We start from the raw sequence: 11,336 nt of genomic DNA, 5'->3' as shown, positions 1-11,336 counted from the left end.
AAAAAAGTCTTTAAGGCTTATAGTCCATGCAACTCTAATGTAATGACTACAACTAGTACCTTATAATAAGGCTTGACATACCCTTAACAACCACCAGACGATATTGATTTCTCAATCGCCTCAGATTATGGTCAGGGTAGGCACAAAGAAGTTGGAATTTCCAAAAATTTATCTATAATTCGATGGAACTACAAAACTTATACACTCTTGAGCCCAGACCTCGACAGAACCACTACCCTCAAAATATACCTCAACCCTATATACTCCAACTCAATCTTGATCTATATTGATACAGAGCCTTGGGTGGGAATATTCTTACCTAGGGGGCTGGAAGCCATGGTTTTGCTGCGAGTTTTTCTGCTCGGCTTGCATAATATCATATATAATTCTAGTTACCCACCTATGCAGGGGCCTTATTCAAGTTGATCCGCTTATTGCTACTTCAACACCACCAAGGCCTTAATACCTAAATCCTGCAAATTGGGTATGGAAGTGGAAACAACCTCCAACAAAGTACATTTATTCACAAACCCTACAAACCCTAGATTTGAAATACATTCTTGTGGTTGGTTAGGGTTCCCTAACTAGTTTTTTAAGGGATTTGGAGGCCAATTGGACATCTTGGTCCTGTAATTGATCCATACATTTAGAAATATTTAAGTTCTTGACTACGTGTTTGAAGAGGAAAAATGAGAGAAAGGAGGAGTGCACGAACCTGAGCTTTTGGTATTTTTGTGTGAGCACTTCATTCCAAACTCTGCACACCATGGATGCTGAGAGAAAATCCTGTGGTCTCACTAACAGTGTCAAGATGAGGAGGGACAACAGTTACTACGGCTTCTGCGGCTTCTGGCAATCTCCACGTTGCTCTCCATTTTCCCCTTTGGTTATGGGCTCCCCTCTGTTGAATCAATTGAGTGACTCTGTTGAATCAATTGAGCGAGTAGCAAGAATAGGAAATCCACCCTATGGTTATGGGGTCCCCTCTATTGAATCAATTGCACGAGTAGAAATCATAGGAAATCTAAAGGGGTATGGGAAACTTGTATGTATTGAAAAAATTATAGTTTTACTATAGGAAAAGACATTTAGATGATTTGAAAACTTATCGTGCAAAATATATAAAGGGGGTTAGAGTTAGAATTGGTTCTCATTTATATAAAGGGTTAGAGTTACAATTGGTTTTTATTTAGAAGAATTAAATTACACAAAAATTATTGAAGAACTACAGGAAAAAACATTTAGATGATTTGAAAAAGAGTTTGAAACAAAAAAAATTTGATCATGCAAAATATATAATGGGGGTTAGAGTTACAATTGGTTTTCATTTAGAAGAATTAGATTTTTTTCAATTGCATTTTTTATATCCATTATTATTATAGAAAAGGTTAATGCATATTTAATATTAAGATAATACGCACAAATTATTGAACAACTATAGGAAAATACATTTAGATGACTTGAAAAAGAGTTTGAAACAAAACAACTTTTGATCATGCAAAATATAGGAAGGGTGTTAGAGTTACAATTGGTTTTCATTTAGAAGAATTAGATTTTTTCTAGTTGCATTTTTTATATCCATTACTATTATGGAAAAGTTTAATGAATATTTAATATTAAGATAATACGCACAAATTATTGAACAAATATAGGAAAATACATTTAGACGAATTGAAAAAGAGTTTGAAACAAAACAAATTTTGATCATGCAAAATATATAAAGGGTGTTAGAGTTACAATTGGTTCTCATTTAGAAGAATTAGATTTTTTCCGGTTGCATTTTTTTATATCCATTACTATTAGTAGTGTGAGAGATCATGTTGGGATGAAGATACTTTTGACAAAGGGTGTTGTGCTTATTATTTGGGATCATCTTCATTAATGGTTCCTCTAGGGGATCTTAATAATATCTTCACCTATGGAATGGTATGTTGATATTTTTAGCACAAGACAAACTAGATAAAGCAATGAGTGACATTGATTTTCATCATCTATAGTTCATGTAATATATCACAAAAAAGGCCCTTTGCATGTCCACCCACTTCTCTAATGATTTTGCATAGAAAAACATAAAATATTGATGATTGGTTTCCATAATATATCTAAAGGATCTAATATACATGTAAATATGCAGGTCATTTTTAAAGACCTAACTATATGGAAGAGTCGATTTACCTTCAGGCCTAAGATATTTATTGAAGAAAATGTTGATATGGAGGGCCATAACTATGGACTACTTCCATTTGGTACAAGATATAATATCTAAAATAGTGAAAAATTGGGTGTTAATTTAATTTAGTCTATGTTGGGATACATGTTTCACCATATCATAGGAGAAACTCCTAAGAAAATGAGGGTATAAGGCAGAGATCTCACACCAAGTCCAAGGTTTGTTAATTTCATGGTCTCTTGTTTGGATGCCATTTCCATTCCTCAATTGCATGATCATATTAATAAATGACAACCAATAAACTAATGTGATAATGTATTTGGAATTTCCTTGCAAAAAAAAAACTTCTTGTTTGACCCCTTTCTGTAGTGAAAGTAGATTTGTTTCTCTAAAATAACCCGACTTAACCAAAAGATAAATGTATAATTTCAATGCAAATATGATCATAAACAACCTCAATTTAATTTTTTCTCTTCATATGGTGTCACTTATGTAATTTTAATTGATATATTAAATCTGTTGAAGTGCCTTTACTAATCCTAATAGGTAGTACTAGTGGACTGCAATTCCAATATGAACAAATATCATTCCACTATGGAGATTTATATATTTAGAAGTCATTAATAAATGTTAGTTCTTGATATGTTTCTCAAGAAAGGAACCTATTGGACTAAATGGAAAAACAAAATGCATTGAGGTATAAAACAATTTCCATGCACACCATAGAAATAAGCTACTTCAATAATATTTGTCCTCGTGCCATTGATAAATTTTCCCTTATTAACTAATTGATATTGTGATTGTTAAATTATTTGATAAATTGGAATATATCAACCACTAATTATACATGTTTTTTATTTCAATGTTTTTAATAATAAAGTGTCAAAGGTTTAGTTAAGAGCTAGTAGCAATAAGGATTAGTTCAATTGGTAAATTCTCTTGCAAAAGAGTTCATAGAGCTCTCGATACAAAATCTTATTAATTCCCTTATGGTTACTAGTTGGTATTTTAACTTCCGGTTACTATTGTGCTCCATTTGAAGACCAAGAAAGGGGGTAAATCTATGGGGATTGACAATGTACCACTAGCCTCCCTTAGCACTTTTAATACATTGGTTAGTGAGGGAAAAACAAATTAAAAAATGAAATGAACAATAGTTCATTTACTAAGTAATAGCCAAATATTAATTATATATAAGATATATATGATAAAATATAATGGAGCCATTTGTAACATCCACTCCCCAACCATTTTATGTTATGATTAGTTATTATCCTACCTACTAAAAGATTGATTGCTTGGTAATTTATTGTTGGTATTAATACTATACATACAAGGTATGTGTATGTTATCTACATACCCATAACTCACATGGATACGCTAGTATTCTATGGTATATTATGCTAGATGATTGATTAATGATTAAGCTTGTGATTAGTGTTAATATTGATTAAGCTTGATTATTATTTCAAGTATAAATTTATGAATAATTTAATATTAATTATTTTTGGTCCTCTCATGACTCTTTGACTTTGATTAAATAACTAAATTGTTTGATTAGTTATCATGCATTAATTCTTATAATTTGGTGGGTGGGGATGGGAGAGACATTGTCAGTTATGGGACTTAAAGAATGGGTAGGTGAACCATTAATGGGTAATAAATATTTTCAGGAATGAGAGGGAATAAGTCTTGGAAGGAGAGGATGGCGAGAAGGAACTCTGGTCATTTTGTGATATTTGGGTTTGTTGAAGTTTTGGGGAGAGAGGAGAGGAATAAAGTTGAAAGAGTTTGGATACTAAGGGTTCTCTAAGGAGGCTAAGAGAGGTGATAGGAACTTGATGATTTGAGCACATGGTTTGAAAACATTATGGGTGGAAATTAGGGCTTCGACACAGAGGGTTAGGGAATTTGTGGAGGTTCCCTAGGGCTAGGATGTCAGAAAGGTTGTTCCTAGTTGGTTGGGTCACAAATTTAGTCAAGTGGGCTTGAAGGTCATGGGAAGGAAAGCAACTTCATGGACCTCACTAATTTCAATCTTGTTTCTTTGCATACTTTTTGCATTGAACCAAACATATTCTGCAACAAGTGTTATCTGAAACTATGTTATAACAAGTGTTATCTAAAAAATTACAAGTACTGGAATTGAATTACAAGTACTAGAATTGAATTGATCAATTTTTTTACATGTTATAACTACATTTCATTGTCTCTAAAGGTCTAGGGTCATGTTCTATGAGACCAAACTTTTGACATTTTTGGTGCTATGTTTTTTATTATTGTTTTTCTATGTAATGAAGGCCTCTTCAAATAATACAACCATCTTATTCACTGTTTGCTGATATAATTTGAGCCCAAAAAAAGGATTCACAAGTACTACTTAATTCAATGTCACTACATTCAGGAAGAATGGAATGGCACTTACAATGATGGGTGTAAAGAAGGGAGCTATTTTTTTATTAGAAAAAGTACAAATGACAGAGGTGCAACTGTGTCTACAATTATAAATTTTCTAAACATTGACCTTAGAACTGTTGGAACAATTCAATGAAAACCTTTTCATCAACATCAAATGATAGAATTTCTAGTTGTAGTTGTTGCATTTGCATGCATGGTTGTAAAGGATGGAATAAAGTCACGGTTTAAGAGGCTTGGTTAAACTTTTGGTGGAAGTTATAGTAAATAGTCATCCTGATATCCAACTTAGTAGATAACTAGAATGGGGTTACCAACGAGGTGGATTCCCTTCCATCCATGAGGCCTATATCTTGGAACTTTGATTCAAATATTTTCTAAAATATGCCATTTTGAATAGCATCTATTAGATAAATCTATGGCTGAAAATTTCCATCCTCCTATGGTCCCTAGTTAAATGGAAAACCTTAACTTGGAATGACATTCAGAAATGAAATCATAGGGACATCTCTTGCTATTATTTGTGCCTTCATGAAGCTAAAATGTGGAGCACTTTTATAAGATTTCTCCCTATTGCAATCATCTATTGAGAAATCTGCAAGCTAGCATGAAGAGATAAAATTGTGATCTATCTAGTCTCCCTTCGATTGTTAACAATTAGATGGGTCATCCTTTTAACAACCCTAACTTGAACCTCATTTTAAATACCCTTCTAAGTGTCCTCTTGTGGATATTTGGAAAGAGGGGAATTATCACATATTCAAGAATCCCTCCCTCCTTCACACCTCTCGTTGGATCATAGTTCAAAACGATGTAAATGAATCAATTGTCATTCAGACCTCAATAGATAAAGACTAGCATGCCTTATGTAAGGAGGTCTTGCTACTTCATAGTTAGTTATCTATTCTAGGAATTAATATTTCCCCCTTCTCTTCTCTGCAACAATTTCCATTCCCTCCTCTTGGATCCCTCCTTCCCTTAATTTTGTAGTGCTCAATTTTTTATGACACTTGAAAAGGTAACCCAAGCAAGGTGGGATATGGGCATATATTCATGGATAATTTGGGATCCCATATCTCCATTTATTTATGTTTTGTGGGATATAATAGTAATAACGTAGTAAAATTGAAAGCCTTGCAAGATGTACTACTGATTTCCTAGACTGAAGGCTAGAACAAACTTATGGGGTGGGAGATTCTCAACTTGTTATAAACATGATCAAAATAATCCTAGAATGCACCTAAACTAGAAGAATATATTGTATTTTGATACATGAAATCATACTCATATGAGTAGAATTTTTCCTTCCTTCCATTTTGATGATCATCCCAACCCACGTTAGAAGAACTCGAAATAAAATTATAGATAAATTAGATAAGCATGTAAGTGTATCATCATATTTGAAAATCTTATCCTCATGGAAGCCCTTTGAAGACTCTCCCCTCAAATAATAATGTTGGAGCATATCTAAAAAATAAAAATTCCCCTTACCAATCTCTTTTTATATTATTCCTTCATAATCTTTGTTTGTAATTCTTAGTCTGTCATTGGCCTACGTAGCCCAATTTTTAGGTTTTGGTTTTTATATCAACAAGAGGAAACATGTCCTCTTATATTTTAAAAAGGTTGACATTCTAGGTTATATCTACCTTTCCCAATGACATATAAGCCTATATCACTAGGTCATAATATGTACTTCATGTTTTCACAAAACATAAAATGTTTGCTCCATAGAGAGAAAACTTAGAAAACAAATTTTATGCGACGTAAATCCATGACACTTCTAAAAATGGGTTGATAATTTCCTAAATTACAAATCATTAGTATCATTATGGTCTTTATCTCTAATAATAGGTTTCCATTTCTAATTACTACCCATTTTCCTTCATTTATGACTTCATTTTCTATTTGAACTTAATCTATGTCTTATAGATATAAGAAACATTTTTGAGAGATCATATTTTGTTTTAAGTATATTGAAAAATTATGTATTTTAATTAATGCAATGACCAATACCCTTCAAAGGAGAGTGTTTCTTCCCTGTATAAAATTATACATAGAAATGATATTTTTCCCAATGTGATATTTGTTACCCAAAGGCAATACATTGTATCCTATAAAAATTAAGTAAAAAGTATACTTCCCATGTTTTTTTATTGTACGATGATATGGACTTGTTATGTTTTTAAACTTATAAATTAAACAAAATTTGAAATATGTATACTCAAAAAAGATAACATAAGAACATATAGGAAAATACACTGAAAATGAAGGGGAATTTTACCTCAACACAATAACTTAAACTGACTCAACTAGCATATGATCCAAAAGATGTATTGGATATTTAGGCAATTCAACTATTTCATGTTGTCTGTAGAGAATCTTCTATGAGGTGGAAGAGAATGAGGAAGGAGATTATCATGCTATGAAAAAACAAAGAAAAGGAAGTTATCTAGACTAGTTGCATAAGTTTAGTTATGGATAAACTACAACTAGCTTGCCTAAGCAAAAGTGAGGATTGATTGGACTCAATGCAACAACTAGTTCATCAACTTGTTGCTAAAAATGTCCAAATGAGAGAATAGGTAGAGTAGTCATAACACCATAATAAGAAACAAAAGACATATGAGCTATTCTTTATACTTTAGTAGGAAATTGTCACGTTTGAAGAGGTAAAGAATAAACTATGAGAACCAATGGATAGACTAGGTACTCCTAACATTCTCCTCAATTAATAGCTGAGGAATTTGACAACCGTCGGCAATGGATTTCAGATTCAAAAGGTACTTAATAAGGACTTGTTGGAGAAGAAGAATTTCACATTTGATCCTTGGGAAGTATCATCCCTTGTACTTGGTTTTAGTTTGGTTTCCTTCTACATTGGGTACTTATTGGTTTGTTCAATGACTATTATATGTCTTGTTTTGATAAGCTAAGTGTGAAATGCCTTCCAGGTTTATAATAAACAATCCTTAAATGTGGATATATGTAATTTTCTACTCATCACCTCAAAATTTCTCATCAATTTCCCCCTTTAAATATGTTAGAATTCTTGCATTCTTGCATTCATTATAACTACTAGCCCCATAGGTGCACCCATCATTATAATGATTACACACATCTCATAGTACTTACACACAACTAAGCATGGGAGCTGAACCAAAATTTGAATGGTCCTCTCATACCAAATTTTGTGAGGTTCAGTTGGGACCTCATACCATAGAGTCACAAACTATTGTTAGGAATTTTTCGCTATCAACAGGTATGTGAATTATGGAATCAAGGTCCATAGTATGGTTGAGACCAAAAAATTTTGTTATTTAAGGCCTCAAGATGGATCCTAAAGCTTTTCTTTGGAAATTTCAAGGTGGGAGAAGTAGTAAAAATGACACATAAAGTTGATTCCTCTGAATATTCCGCTCTAAAATATGGATGAAAAATGATATATTTCTCCAACCACAATTATTTATACCTTATAGACCTTCCTCTAGGATCGTATCTAACAACATATGAACTAATTTATTTACCTAGAACATCTAAGTAAACGACCTACTCACATTGCTTAGAAGAACATAATGTGCCATCATCAAAATTGTCCACCTCCTCAAGTTAAAAAATAATATTAGGGGAAGGAAAAGTTACTTTGAATCCTAACACACCAATAGGATTGGCATTGAGGGACAATATCAAAATCATATGATTGCAAAAAAGAGAAATCATTTCACATTACTCTTCAGGTTCATTCAGTGTTGAGATGATCTTGGAGGAGTTGGACAAAATATTCCTTCTAGAGAACTAGTGATCCTAGCCTTCCTAGGGATTTTAAAATCCGGACATAGCTATTGGCACTCTATAAATGGAAGGGAAAAATTACCGAATTGGGAGAGACTTCCATCCAATTTGATGTAGGAAGCAATTCAACAGAATACTAGAGATGGAATAACATCCAAATCTGAGGGGGAAGAGAATTTAGCCTTGGTTGGAAATGGAAATAAGGGCAAGGGAAAGAAGGCCCAAAGAAAACTAGAGACTAGTTATAACAATGGCAAGAAGAAGGACTTGAGAAACATAAAATGTTTTCGCTACCATGAATTTAGGCATAGCAAGAAAGTGTTCACAGAAGAAGTATCAGAAGAAGCCTTCAAGAGGAGAAAGAGGTGAAGCACTTGCCTCAAAATTCAAATTAGGCTTCACCCTAATTGCATGTATGGACACCACTATAATGGGGAGGGCATGGTATCTATATTCAAATTCCTCGTTCCATATGACATGATGTAAAGAATTCTTTAGTAGCCTAGAGGATGATGGGTGGTACAATACTAAACTGTTATCATAACCTTTAAGAGGGAGTCAAGCTCCCATCTTCATCTAAAAGATGTCATGTATGTACTTGGGATGAAGAGGAACTTTCTCTCTATAGTTGTATTGGAGGATCATGGCTATGATGTTGTTTTCAGTAAGGGGAAATCCTTTCTGAGACATGTAGCTACCGAGCAAGTGAAATAGATTGGAGTTTGTGTGAATAACCTATACAAACTTGAGGTGGAAGCTTGCATTGCACTAAATAGCAAGGTAGGAGAAGTGCAAAGTTGGGATGTTGGAGAACTCTGGCATAAACACATGGGACACTTACACCATGGGGCCTTAAAAATCATGCAACATATTACCACTGGTCTCCCAAAATGCAACCTTGACCAACATGATGTCTGCAAGGGATGCACATTTGGGAAATATGTCAAATATACCTTCCAGGGCCAAGATAACAAAGCTGGAATAATCTTGGAGTGAGTCCACTCTAATGTATGTGGACCATTTTCTACAACCTCTACAACAAAATACAAGTATTATATTATTTTTTTTCATGAATTTTCAAGAAAATGTTGGATCTTCTTCATGAGGAAGAAGGATGAAGGTTTTTCAAAATTTGTTGAATTCAAAGCATTGGTTTAAAAGGAAACTGGTCAAAAATTGAAAGCCCCGAGAAGTGATAATGGAGGAGAATATGTATCTAGCACCTTTAAGGACTTTTGTGCTAAAGAGGGTATTAGAAGAGAATTGATAACACCCCATAACCCACAAAAAAATGGGGTGGTTGAAAGGAAGAACAAAAGAATAGTGGGAGTAGCAAGAGCCATGTTGCATGATCAAGGTCTGTCATTACACCTATGGGCATAAGCATGCAAAAAAAAAAGTTTATTTGCAAAACCAGAGTCCTCATAGAATACTTGGCATGATCACACCCAAAGCTTTCTATGGGAGGAAGCCAACTATATCTCATTTCAAAAGTTTTGGAGCTACTGTGTATTGTCACATCTCCAAGGATAGTAGGAAGAAACTTGAGCCTGCAACTGAGATGGGACTCTTTGTAGGATACATAGAGACACCACATAACTATAGGGTGTATTTTTCGTCACCCAGGGTGATAGTAATGAGGAGAGATGTCAAATTTGATGAGGAGAAGGCTATGAGATGCTCTCTAGAGTGAGAGTTGAGTATCCCACCATAGGAGGAGCTTATAGTTCCTAAGGAGGAGCCTCATGCAAAGCTTTAGGAGGTTTTGGAGCAACCACATGCAGAGGAGTAGATAAGAGGTCGAGTGGAGGCACCCACTCAACAATAATCTTTTGTAGAGGGTAGGAAGAGAACCAAAGAAGCTGGCATATTGGTACAAGATGAATGGGAGCATGTGGGAGCTCCTTCATCTTAGCACAACCTAGAACAGGTCACCAGATTGGTACATTTGGTATATGACTCTCATTACAGAACTCATTGAGTCAGGGCCTTCTTCATTTGACGAAGCAGTTTCTAAACCAGTGTGGGTTGATGCCATGGTGGAAGAGTACGACTCCAACATGAAGAACAATGTATGAGAGGTGGTGTCAAGGCTAGAGAACAAGTCAGTAGTTGGTTCCCGATGGATCTACAAAGTGAAGCATGTAGTTGATGGGAGCATCGAGAAGTACAAGGCTAGATTTGTGGCCAAAGACTCCTCTTAGGAACATTTGCACCAGTGGAAAGATATTCCTCGATCATAACCATTCTAGCTTTAGCTACATAGATGGGGTGGAAGATCCACCAGATGGATGTGAAAACCACCTTTCTCGATGGTGTTGTTGAGGAAGAAATTTACATAGAGAAGCGAGAGGGATTTGAGACATATGACTTGGAGATGTGTGTAGACTCAGAAGAGCCCTGTATGGTCTCAAACAAGCACCCTGAGCATGGTACACTCGAATTTATACATATCTCAATGGATTGGGATTCACCAAAAGTGAAGCAGATGCCAACCTCTATCACATTGTAGTATATGGAAAGTTTCTTATCTTGGTATTGTATGTTGATGATTTGATACTCAGAGGAGATGCACAGTTGATTCGGTCTTGCAAGGAGGACCTTGCAAGATAATTTGAGATGAAGGACATGGGATTAATACATTACTTCCTTGGGCTAGAAGTATGGTAGGGTGATGGTGAGACGTTTGTGAGTCAGGGGAAGTATGCCTCTGAATACTTCTGAGGTTTTACATGGAGAACTACAAGCCTATGGACACACCTCTAGCTACAAACTGGAGGAAGGAGAGTGCTTCTTCAGGAGAGGCAGTAGATGCTACCATGTACAGACATCTTATGGGATCCTTGATGTATCTAGTGAACACAAGGCCCAACATACACTATGCAACTAATCAGTTGAGTCAAGCCATGGTGAAGCTTACCAAGCTTTATTGGAAGGCAACAAAGCATGTATTGAGGTA

The sequence above is a fragment of the Pinus tabuliformis genome, chromosome 4_2 (genome assembly GCF_031772625.1).
Source record: "Pinus tabuliformis cultivar Carrire ecotype Pingquan chromosome 4_2, CPIR1, whole genome shotgun sequence".
Classification (NCBI taxonomy): Eukaryota; Viridiplantae; Streptophyta; class Pinopsida; order Pinales; family Pinaceae; genus Pinus; species Pinus tabuliformis.
This window is presented reverse-complemented; position numbering follows the sequence as displayed.